Consider the following 12,581-nt stretch of genomic DNA (forward strand, 5'->3'; position numbering starts at 1 on the left):
TGTACCCGTGAAAGGTGCGGCCATGTTCCATCTCACGGGCGAGCTGATGCCACCGCCGAAACTGCTGGAGGCACTATCAGGGGATCTCAGAATACTGCACGACCATGTGTTGTCGACTGAGAAAAGCCTACTAGCCTCGAAGGATCCAGGATATCTGACATACGCGGCTCGTGTGCCCGAGGGGAAATGCTACGTCGACACACGGCCCGCGGAGGTGTTCTTCCTGCGTTTTGACCATATCTTTGAGATGTTTCTGACAAGGCGGCTCGATTTTACAATCGTCTGCCTTTTTGCGCTACATATGAACTCCTTCATGAAGAGAGAAGAAGTCACGTAAATCTGTGTGGCGGATCTGTACTACATGCACGGGTCTTTCTTGAGTCTCGGCGACTTTGAGCGTGAAACTGCTAGGAACTACCTCCAAAACTTCATGGTACACAATAAGGACCAGGAAATTGTCCTCCTGCCTTATCATCCAAAGTAAGTCAGTTCCGGACAATCCTTTCATACATTTCAATCATTACTTCTCACTCATATGGAGAATAATTTGAGGTGTCTTTTCCCCGCAGCAACAGGCGCACCGTCCTTATCGTTCTTTACCCGCGAGTCTCCCACGCCGTGTATTTCGACCCTTCCAGAGACTACGAGAAGAAGGACTACACCCACATAATGAATATTCTAGATGATGCTCTCCAAGACTTCAGCATTAGAGGTTGCCACATGCAGATCAGGAAACAAAGGAACGAGAAGATGGGTTTCGTGCATAAAACTACTTCTGCTGCATCCATGTACCAAAACCAAGCAAGAAGGATGGATTCTACATCCTCCATCTCATGATTGAGTTCAACACGGATCACCAAAAGCTTCGCATGACAAGCAGAAATGATGAACATATCCACAAGTGGCTAAAATCTCATGGAGAAGCGGATTATAAACTTAGAGATGACTTCTTTCGCATCCAAAGGGACATTGTGACGATCATCATGAAAGAAGTTGTCAATGAGAAGGGGATGTTCCACCACGGCCCTATATCGCGAGCTGACGCCCGAACTCGCATAGGCATGCAACGCCAAGACCTCACGCCATTCAAGAAGCTAGGGTCCATCCTCAATGATATGGAAGGATGGAATTTCTAGTGATTTACGATGTCGATGATGATGATATGTGTCGCTTGAACTTGTATACTTTCTGTAGCGATGAAACTTTGTGATGTCCACGGTCCCTGCCGAACTTGCGTAACGCTACTTTGGTTGTTTGGGTACGATGACATGCGTACCTCTAGTTAATTAGTTTGTGTACTGTATGTTGCATCTAGTTGCTAATTAACCCTTTCTTTTTCGTGTTGCTCTAATATATTTTGTTGCATATGATTGTACATTCTCTTGATGAACATGCATCTCTAACAGGTACCTAGTTTCTTGATGGCGAGATGGCGGTGCTATGTCGTGTACAAAGGGAAGGTTCCGGGGATGTATAACGAGTGGCCTGAGTGTCAAGCGCAAGTGAATGGGGTCTCGGACGCCAGCCATAAAGGCTTCAAAAGCAGACAAGAAGGAGAAGCTAATTACTTGAGGTTCACGCTAGCGCGAGAGAGGACTCGTAACCGCCGCCTCATGTACTGCAAGAGAAAAAGCACAAGGCCTTAGGGGAATCCTTATGTTTATAAAGATATAAATAAATATTAGCATGTCCGTGAGCTGCATAGTCACGTTACAGTACTTCGGGTTGGTGAAGAATAAGTGCAGGTGGTCAGTGTTACCCCCTTATAAAACTGAGTGAGGAGTGCTTCACCATATCAGATATCTGCATGTAGGTATTTAGTACGGGATGCTTGGTTACGAGATTAATTTTAAGTACTTTCATTCATTGTCATGCAAGAGAAACCATGTGTGCACTATTTATGTGGGATTCGGAGTCATCGGGATACATGGTAGTTACAGAAGCCTGCGAGGGTGTATGCATTGGACACCCGGTGTTGGGCAGCTCAGCGTTTCGGGCTGCATGCACTACCAGAAACTGCAATTTTTCTGTGTGTCGAATGATATTTCTGTGGGGCCCACAAGTAGCCTACAGGGAAATATAATTGAGCTGTCAGCCGAACTGTCCACGTCAGAAAATAGGAATATGGTTGTCGGTCCCATTTTGGCCCACAGGAATAGCTATATCGCTGCCGGGCCGTAACTCACAGGAAAACAATGAGCACGTTGGCGCCACGAATTCGGGCATGCACGCGCTTTTACCCAATTTTCGTGTGAAAACAGAGTTGGCAGTGCCGGACTTGCTGGATTGCAATGAAAGGCCTAGGAGCGAAAAATCGCCAAATCCCTAGATCCAAAGAATCCCCAAATCCATTTGCCATGCATTGAATGTCGATGACAAAAAGCGGCAGCCGCACATGAGACGTTTCCAATTATAGCGATATGATCTCTAGTCCTTGAGGACCTAGGGAGTCCTACTCCCATCGGGAGTAGGATTCCCCCCTTCCAAATAGTAGGAGTAAGAGAGAAGGAAGGGGAGGAGAGGGGAAAGGAAATGGGTGGGCTGGCCCCCATCCAATTTGGATTGGGCTAGGGGGGCGCGCCTCCCACCTTTTCCCTTTCTCTCCTCTATTCTATTCAGACCCAATAAGGTCCATATACTCTCTGGGGGTTCCGGTAACCTCTCGGTACTCCCAAAAATGGCCGAACTCATCCGGAACCATTCTGATGTCCAAACATAGGCTTTCAATATATCGATCTTTACGTCTCGACTATTTCGAGACTCCTCCTCATGTCTGTGATCAAATCCGGGACTCCGAACTACCTTCCGTACATCAAAACACGTAAACTCATAATACCGATCGTCACCGAACGTTAAGCGTGCGGACCCTACGGGTTCGAGAGCTATGTAGGCATGACCGAGACATGTCTCCGGTCAATAACCAATAGCGGAACCTGAATGTTCATATTGGCTCCCACATATTCTATGAAGATCTTTATCGGCCAAACCGCATAACGATATACGTTGTTCCCTTTGTCATCGGTATGTTACTTGCCCGAGATTCGATCATTGGTATCTCAATATCTAGCTCAATCTCGTTACCGGCAAGTCTCGTTACTCATTCCGTAATGCATCATCCCGCAACTAACTCATTAGTCACATTGCTTGCAAGGCTTATATTGATGTACATTACCGAGAGGTCCCAGAGATACCTCTCCGACAATAGTCATAGGAACATGTATAAGTTATGGAGAAAGCAATAGCAACAAACTAAACGATCATCGTGCTAAGTTAATGGATGGGTCAAGTCAATCACATCATTCTCTAATGATGTGATCCCATTAATCAAATGACAACTCATGTCTATGGTTAGGAAACATAACCATCATTGATTCAACGAGCTAGTCAAGTAGAAGCATACTAGTGACATTCTGTTTGTCTATGTATTCACACATGTACTAAGTTTCCGGTTAATACAATTCCAGCATGAATAATAAACATTTATCATGATATAAGGAAATATAAATAACAACTTTATTATTGCCTCTAGGGCATATTTCCTTCAGTTGGGTCATCTAATCTCTGTGTCAAAGAAAGGCTATATACACCACGGTTGAATTTCATTAACACGTCCTTATCAGGATAGCCTCTTAGAGAGTACATGATTAAGAATGCTGCCTCATTTTAGAGTACCGTATTGACCTGCTCAGTTCCATTCAGGCTGATCTCTAATTGATAAATTAACTAAGCTTCTGCTTTCTCACTAGTTAGGAAGGTTCAAGACAGAGGATATTCTACAAATTGTTCAGAAGTACAACTGGGCTAAGTCTTGACATTCCAATAGTTTGGAAGTTAAGTGAACTATTTGAAACACAAAATGAAAGTGAACGAACTATTTGAAGCATTGCAAATTATTATATCGTACTTCATCCCTATTTGCGTTGACAATGATCATTTCCCATATGTTTTTGATTTCCTTTTGATGACATGAGGTTAATCCTACATCATGTGTGATGGACCCCTAACCTATGGCACTCCTTCGCAAGATGACGGTTCAAAATTGTGTCAGCTGAAGGGGTTTTTAAACGTTTGCATAGGATGTTTCTTGGCAAGTGGGTTGGTGTAGCATTGTATTACATAGTTTGTGAAATATTGGTTTGTCATGTGTTATTTCCTAGTCTACCTTCATCATTCCGTTTAGTCTCATATTTCGTATCCCCGATTAATAAAGTAGTAATGCCATCCTTCTAACAGTTCAGAGGAAAACATGCAAATCACTCATATCCACAACTTGGCTAGGCTTGAAGGTTTAGCAGTTTATTTTATACCATAGAATCTTTCCAATAAAGCAACAATATCCGATAATAAAGTACTCCATATGTTTCAAATTATAAGACCTAACACCAAAAAATGTCTTGCCTTCTGGGACAGAGGGAGTACGCCGTAAAGCATGATGCACAAAGAATCTAGAAACAAAATGTTTTGTACCATCTTTACTCCATACCATGATCTTTTAATATTTCGACCAACTCTTAGCATGTTCAAAAAGTAACAAACATGGATTGAGTAAACTGGTTAACACTACTTGACCTATTTTTTAACCGGGATAGTCATGCGGAGTAAAGTTGGTTGGTGAGTGGCTTCCTATGTCTGTTAAGAATACCTTATTGAGAAGGTAGAGCATATGGTAGGGGACGCGGATTTGTAGCACATAGGTGCTCCACCCACTGAAATCTTACCCGGCCGTTACTCTCCCCAAATCGAGCCATCAAATGATAGAGTCATTTTTCGCGAGATAGATACATTGGATATACAACAAGGTAATACCTGAAAGCGGGCCCATGGATTTATTGACCTGTGCACTGAAGCAGAGACTGCAGGAAGTGTTTTTAGATGACCTGGTTACAATCAATCAATGCCATGCCATTGAATATTGCACTGTACTATACTTCCGTGTGAAAATGTGGAGAGATTGGTGCAGGCATAAAGATTAAAATTTGGAAACAATAGTGTTTAGCACTGACAGTGTATTTCATCTACAACACACTTCTGTAAACCAAGGATTACATGGGCCAATAATATAGACTTGACAGTACACCGCGTCAGCAACACATTTGAAAATTAGCTATGCCTTGATCCTAAAACTAACAATACATTACCAACTACTGACAACATAGGTTCAGTGAACAAGTGAGCGAAAAAGAAGCTTATATCAGTGATCATGCTTCCTGGGTAGTTAATTAGCCACTGTCCGGAATTAACACTGCAAATTGGCACTGACAACTACATGCAAGAACAGCTAAGTCGGAGCTGGCAAAAAAATTCACTGCCTTATCTTCATTAGCTGAAAACAACCCTTCATCACACCCATCCATGCACAAAAAAAATACTGCACATACATGATTCACAAAAATTAACTTGACAGTGAATCTTGACACACTGATTTCAGACAACATAGTTTGTCTGCAAATACATTCGAGCACGGTAGATCCATCAACAAATTTACAACTTTGACAGTGATAATACTTGATGAAATTATTCTGTGGTGCAACAAAAAGTAACTATAATTACATATCCATCAACAACTCATTAATCGAGCAATATAACTACTTGAAAGACCTACAGCCAACTCATTAATTCCAGGAAACTTTTTAGAGAGAAAAAATGAGGAAATAAAATGACCTGGAGAAGAGCTCGCCGCAACAATCTTATCTCCTAAAAAGAATTCCAGGAAGCCTCGAGAGAAAAATCGAGGAAAGAAATACAGTTTTCAGAGAGAAAAAACAAGGAAAGAAATATTTCAGAGAGAAAAAACGAGGAAACAAAATGACTCGGTGAAGAGCTTGCCGGATTGGTGCTTGCCTGGTCGCCGGCCTTCATCCCCAAAGTCTCAGCCCATGAAAGTCGCTGTCATGCTTCCACAGTACCTGGATTCATCAACGGCTGTGTGCGAGGTGGCGTGGGAGGTCGGATCCGTCGATGGATGGGGGCGATGTGGCAGCAGAGCTTCGTCCCAAGCACCGGCGACGCATGGGTGGCATTGGAGGCGGTGCCAGGCCGTACAGGAGGCAGGGGGAGCTGCGGTTGGCCCCGTGGGTCGAGAAGGGGCACGGCGGCGCAGGCCGGAGCATGGCCGTTGCTCGCTGGGACGGAGGAAAGCAGAGGGATTGTGGTGTGGGACGGGGCTAGTAACTCGCGGTGGTGTGGGGTGAGTGTGGGGAGGAGATAACGATGGGAACGACTACATCAAGGAGAGCAAAGAAACAGTGCAAGGCGGCTGCAAATATTAACACCGAACGGGTAGTTAATGCGGTGGGTCCAGCTCGTACAAGGGGCATGCATATACGAGATGTTTTAGAACCAGTACTCCGGCGATAAAAAACTAAGGGTCTGTTTGGTTTCGAGCCATATATTGCCACATTTTGCCACATATCATTTTAAGCAAGTTTGATCAAGTTAGGTGGGTGTTTGGTTCTAGCCACAACTAAGGCAAGATTTTTTTACGAGCAGTGAACCCCACATGTCATAGACCAAAAAATATGACAAGGTTTTCTTAGGCAAACCAAATTGTGGCTAACAATTTGAGCAGTTCAAGTTAGGCAAGTGTGGCAAAAATGATGTGGCAACATAAGACAAATATAGTCACAGTCCAAACAACCTCTAAATACATCGCATTAAACACTATCGATCCGAATCTACACGCATAGCAACGGTAGTCATGTGGGTGGGGGGAGCACCTAGGTGCTCCTGTGTAATTCCCAGAGGGTAGGTAGACACGTAGTGCTTCAGGATATCTCATCGGTTAATTTTTAGTTCAAGAAAACTGCGGGGCGTCGCATAGCTAGGCCTATATGTTGGGTCTCCAGAGCCGAAACGAGGTGAAGGCAAAACACCTATAGTTGTCGTCTAGTCTGGATCCATTCCCAGGTTATGTTTAAGTAATTTATTTGGATGGGAGAAATCTTGCAGGCACTACGTGCTTGTACATGAGGTAGTTGTAGGATCGGGAGTCACTGGAAAGCACACTAGTACGGGGGTGACTGGTTGAACGTGGTTCTGCTTTATATTAGCTTGCACAACCGGAACTGGCAGAGCTCTCCAGTGTTAAGAGTTGTGTCGAACATAGTGTACAAGGTAGGTTACAGTTGGACTTGTAGTTGTATTGTGTTTAGATAGGATATGGAGTCGTGTCCTAGTAGGACACTAGTATCCTAGGCCTCTCTTATATAGCGGGGGTGACACACGATGTAACCTATGCCAACATAATAGCACAGGCACGCGGGGGAACCGGCGGCGTGTGCCGGCGACCGGGCCGCCGGGGTGCGGTATTGTGACGGTGTCACGGGGAGGAGCGCCCGTAGTCAAGCCTCGGGGATGTAGCCATATCGGTGAACCTCGTTAACAAATCTCGGTGTCGTGCTTGTATGATTGCTTGGTCCTCGGTAGATCGACGAAGCGCCTCGGGTTAATTCTAACAAGTGGTATGATGAGCAAGGTTGATTTGAGATCCGGTTGTTGATCTAGAGAAGAGCGATGGAGACCGGCTGCAGATGAGCACGGCGTGCGTGCGAGACTTCGGGCAGTAATCGGAGATTGTCGCGTGCAAAGCGATCAAGAGCAGATCGGATGGATCCGATGGGAGCGGCGGCACGTAACACGGAAAGAGCTCGGAAGGTGGTCCAGTGTCAAGCGGTGGTGCACGGGACTGCTACGAAGCAGCAGCTGTAACAAGGCATCGAGCAGCGGCCAGATCGATCGGAAGTAGCAGCGGCACGTACGTGCAACGCGTGTGGGGCGACAGATCGATGGGTAAGGCGACGGCTTGTACGAGCAGGGTTGCAGACAGAGGCAACGAGCGACCGGTTGGCGAGCAGCTGGGCCAAAGCCTGGTGAGGCTGGCGTGCGTGGCAGGTGTGCACAGGTGGAACAAGGCCCGTGGCAGGCTAGCTCCGTTGACGTGCACATCAGCGTGCAGGAGCGCGTGGTCATGCATGGAGGCCGCAGAAGTGTCCGGTGAGCCGTGTTGGAACAAGATTTGTTTGAAAAAAGGATCGGTTTCGAGGATTTGCACAGCGTATTGAACATGAAAGATGCTGGCTATACTACTAGGTTGATCTGCATTAAAGAAAGAACAAGAAAATAGTCAGGTGAGTCACGGGTGTTAGGTCGTGGAGTTGAGTTAATTGGAGTACTTTGCTACACCTACACGTAGACAAGACTACCAGGGACTTCTTTTGGGTTCTTTGCTTGGTAAACTGGTCAAAGATGGTGGCGTGGCAGCGATGTTGTTCACCGGGCAGTCAAATTGAAACCGAGGCTGGCGACCTGTGTATAAGGCTCGGAGGAGTCTGGAGTGCGTCGTGACAAGGATCATGCATACACAGGGCGTCAAGGCAATGCACGGAGATGTGTAGAGGCGGACACGATGCAGGATGGAGCATGGTTGCAGTCGAACATACACGGCTGGGTCGGACTGGACTGTCTGACGGATCGACGGGGATGTCGGTCAAAGCAGAAGACGGAGGTGATTTCAGCGACGACGTAATATGAGCGTGATGCTGATGGTGGCCGACTTCTGGGGCGTGGAAACACGTGGTGCGGGCCTGAGGGCTTGTGCGGCTTCGATAGACTATGGCGCAGGGTTGATTCAAGACGGTGCACATGAGAGAGCTTGAAGTTGACGGGGCGCAGGGTGGCACGTACAACCACCATGGAGTCATGTTGAAGGTGGAGCTGGAGTCTGACGGATGACTACACTCTGTGCTGATGGAGGGGCTACGGCGTAAGTTAACAGAGAGTCGAAGCCTATTTCAGCGGGATAGCGAGAGACACGTGGTTTTAGACTGGGTACCAGTGGTCTGATGGAGGCGTGATACTCGGCATCGGTCGGTGATGATTGATGGTCTGCAGTGGGAGTTGAGATAGTGGGGGCTAGCTACCCGGGAGACTCGACCAGGACAGCAGAGACTCGACGCGGTGATAGCGCCAAGGCGTGCGGTAAGCACGGGACACAGCGACAGGCCAAGCCACTGGTGGTCAGACATGTGGTCAGACAAATTATGCAGGGGTGCTGAAGCAGTGTTGACGAGTAACGGATTCAAGTTGGTGACCGGGTCTATCGGTGCCAGAAGATGGACAGGAGTTAACCATGAAGAATCTGTGAAAGTGACGGAAAGTCTGAAATTGTCAAAAACAGAGAGAGTACATGGCCGTATATTCTGTGGTGTTCGGTGCTCATGGCAAAGTGCGGGTGACAAGTACAGAAGGAGGTGGAGTGCTATAGTTGTGGGACATGTCAGAGACTATCCGGGGAAAAGGGTGAGACAACTGTGAATTTGACTCAAAGTGACACAAGGCGACGGTGAAATTCCTTCAAGTTTCAGACAAGCAGTCAAGAAAGAGCGGTGACGTTGAGTTCAGGTAATTCTTATATGTGGCGTCCAATATGTGAGTTGTTCATTTTTTTCACGCAGACAGTGGTCGGTGTGTGATGTCGTTGAACGGATACTCCGGAAGTTGGAAGCACAAGGTAGAGTAATGAGGAATTTAATTTTGCTCGAGTGTTGACTGTGAAGAAGACGAGAAGGGACTACAGTTGCAGGTGGAGTCATATGGAGTCTGGGAGTAGCAGCGGTGCTCATGGCGTATCTCAAGTCCAATGTACATGAAGGTTCGATGCACGGACGAATTCAAGGTGGTGGAGAATATTCACCAAGGTGGAGTTTGTTAGAGTTGTGTCGAATATAGTGTACAAGGTAGATTACAGTTGGACTTGTAGTTGTATTGTGTTTAGATAGGATATGGAGTCGTGTCCTAGTAGGACACTAGTATCCTAGGCCTCTCTTATATAGCGGGGATGACACACGATGTAACCTATGCCAACATAATATCACAGGCACGCGGGGGAGCCGGCGGCGTGTGCCGGCGCCCGGGCCGCCGGGGTGCGGTATTGTGACGGTGTCACGAGGAGGAGCGTCCGTAGTCAGGCCTCGGGAATGTAGCCATATCGGTGAACCTCGTTAACAAATCTTGGTGTCGTGCTTGTGTGATTACTTGGTTCTCGGTAGATCGACGAAGCGCCTCGGGTTAATTCTAACATCCAGTACCCAGATATTAGTGACTGCTCAAATATGTTTACAAATTTGGGATATCATTCTAGCTACCTGGTTTGTCTCATTCCAGAACAGGTTGACTTTTGCATGCCCAGTTAACCCAGCAGTATTGAGCCCTAAGTCCTCGCCACATCCAGTGTGAAGATTTAGTTTTTAGATAGGTACCCTTGACTTTTTCAAGAGTAACATTACAGAATAAAACTGGACTGTCGGAAAATTGTGCTGATTTTTACTTGAACACGAGAACATTTCTCTAGTATTATGTACTGCTGTATCCGTATTCTGGGTGTGTGTTGTAACAAACTCTTCTCTTCTTATTTAATATATGAGGCAAATCTTTTGCCTCAGTTTCAAAAAAAAAAACGAACACCTTTTCTCTTCTGTGCTATGCTGAGAAATGAAATACAAGCGGGGATTGGAGGACAGGAATTTTGATTGCAGAAAACTAATTTTGGAAATTCAGACATCTCTTTTTATAAAAAAGGATAGCCCGGCGCACATAGCTCCAGCTTGCACAGGGTCTAGAAAAGCGTCAGGCAACTCTCTTTTATCAAGGAGGGAATTCTCGTACATAGTTGCAGGACACATGTTTATTCTTTGCACGTGCTATTCCATTGTACTAAATGTAGAACTATGCTGTTTTTCCCTGTACATCTGGTTTATTCTTGCATGTGCTATTCTATTGTACAAAATTGAACTTTACACAGTGCAACGTTATTCCATTAACAGCGTTTGTTCTACAAAGCACGTGTCACGTGACAGGTACTGCACAAGAGAAATACCAGAAACAAAAACGCACATTGTAAACTAACTAGGAGTCGCAAAACCTTCTACAGTGTGCACTATGTATCTGCTCTTATACGATTTAGATTGTCTATCTAATTTGGCAACCAAACTAAACAAGTATCCCAAATCTTTGTTGGTTGTAAGAGATCGTTGTATATGATCTTCAGCTCAGAACAATGCTTTTCTAATGAGATAGCTTTGTACTCTGTTTTACTCCTCCTCCTCCTGAATCTTAATACCCTCATAGAAAATTTGTGAAAATGTGCAATGTCATTTGAGAATGACATATTTAGCGGCTTCACTCAAATTTGTTGTATAATTGGCTTGAACAACTCATCAATTAGTAATGGCATCCCTCTGTTTTATCACAGTAAAAGAAGTTTAAGTCATAGAAGATAGAACAGCAAGCATATGACTCATTTGACAATCCTGTCCAGGCTTGAAACTTAGAAATTGGCGGTGGGACCAAAATTTCAACTCCTTTCAAGAGGTTATATCTAACACAAACATGTCACAAGTAGTTATATTGACACAATATTTTACAATTTCCGAATACAGAGAAAATCCACTAAAATTAGTTATATGTTGACGCATTGGGAGTTAGGAAACACAAAGGCCTTAGGAAAATGAAAATTACTTAAATCATTGCAAAAAGACGTAAATAATTTTTTGATAAATTTAGCATGTTCACAAACTTATAAACTAAACCCAAGTAAGCCAGGCCCGGTCCCGAGAATTTAGGGGCCTGGGGCGAAATTACAATTTGGGGCCTCACAATGCTGCTAACGATAATTGAAACACAAAGGTAATTAAAGACATGCCTTCTCAAAAATTCTGAAATGGTGTCATCTAAATGGTGGCTGTGGTGGAGCCCTCTATCAGTGACTCGCCTTTTGACATTTCCAAGTGGGGCAGGTGGTGATGTCTCCAACCAGGGCACGCTGGAAATCTAGCGCCCGTCGCACGCAACCAGCAATGTGGTGATCGTGCATGACATCAAGCCAATATCACTTTACCATCTAATTGCAAAAACTACAATCACGTGCATAGGTAGAGGAAGTCTTCTTTTTTTCTATGGTGAAACCGATGGCATAAAGATAAAACTACGTGGCACAAAATTTATAATCACTTACTAGATAAAAACACAATCAACCGATATGAACAAATTAAGACCAGAGCATGATATAGAAAAATTATATAAATAAAGCTGACAGAACAATCAACCATCAATTTGAAATAATATGTATCCAAACTTTAAAAAATATTGAAAGACACCAGAAGAAAAACACTAAATCTTGTGTTTCTAACGATGATATAATTCATACTGAACCCATTGTGATCCCTAGCCCAACCTAGTCTCCCAAACCAGCACTTAACAACATGTTGCGGTAAAACACCTAAGGCATAGATGGCAGAGGAAAAACAAGTCAACTTTATCCTTCCAGTGTCTAGGGACGCGGAGAAGAGAACCGATACTGGAGCTCTAATGGCAGACTGATGGTTGAGGAAAGGGTTCTTCGTGCTCAGTACCTGGGTGGGGCCCCTTTTCTTGCCGGTGCCCAGGGCCGCGGCCCCCTCCTTCAATAAAAGAACGCCCTGGGGTAAGCAAGTGAGCATTTGTTGTCCTTGTTCGTGATATGCATAGTCACCTCAAAGTAGATATGATTGGTGGATGTCTAACTTGCTACCAATGCATGTTACCAC

This window comes from Triticum urartu, chromosome 2A (genome assembly GCF_056163025.1).
Source record: "Triticum urartu cultivar PI428250 chromosome 2A, HENAU_Tu73, whole genome shotgun sequence".
Lineage (NCBI taxonomy): Eukaryota > Viridiplantae > Streptophyta > Magnoliopsida > Poales > Poaceae > Triticum > Triticum urartu.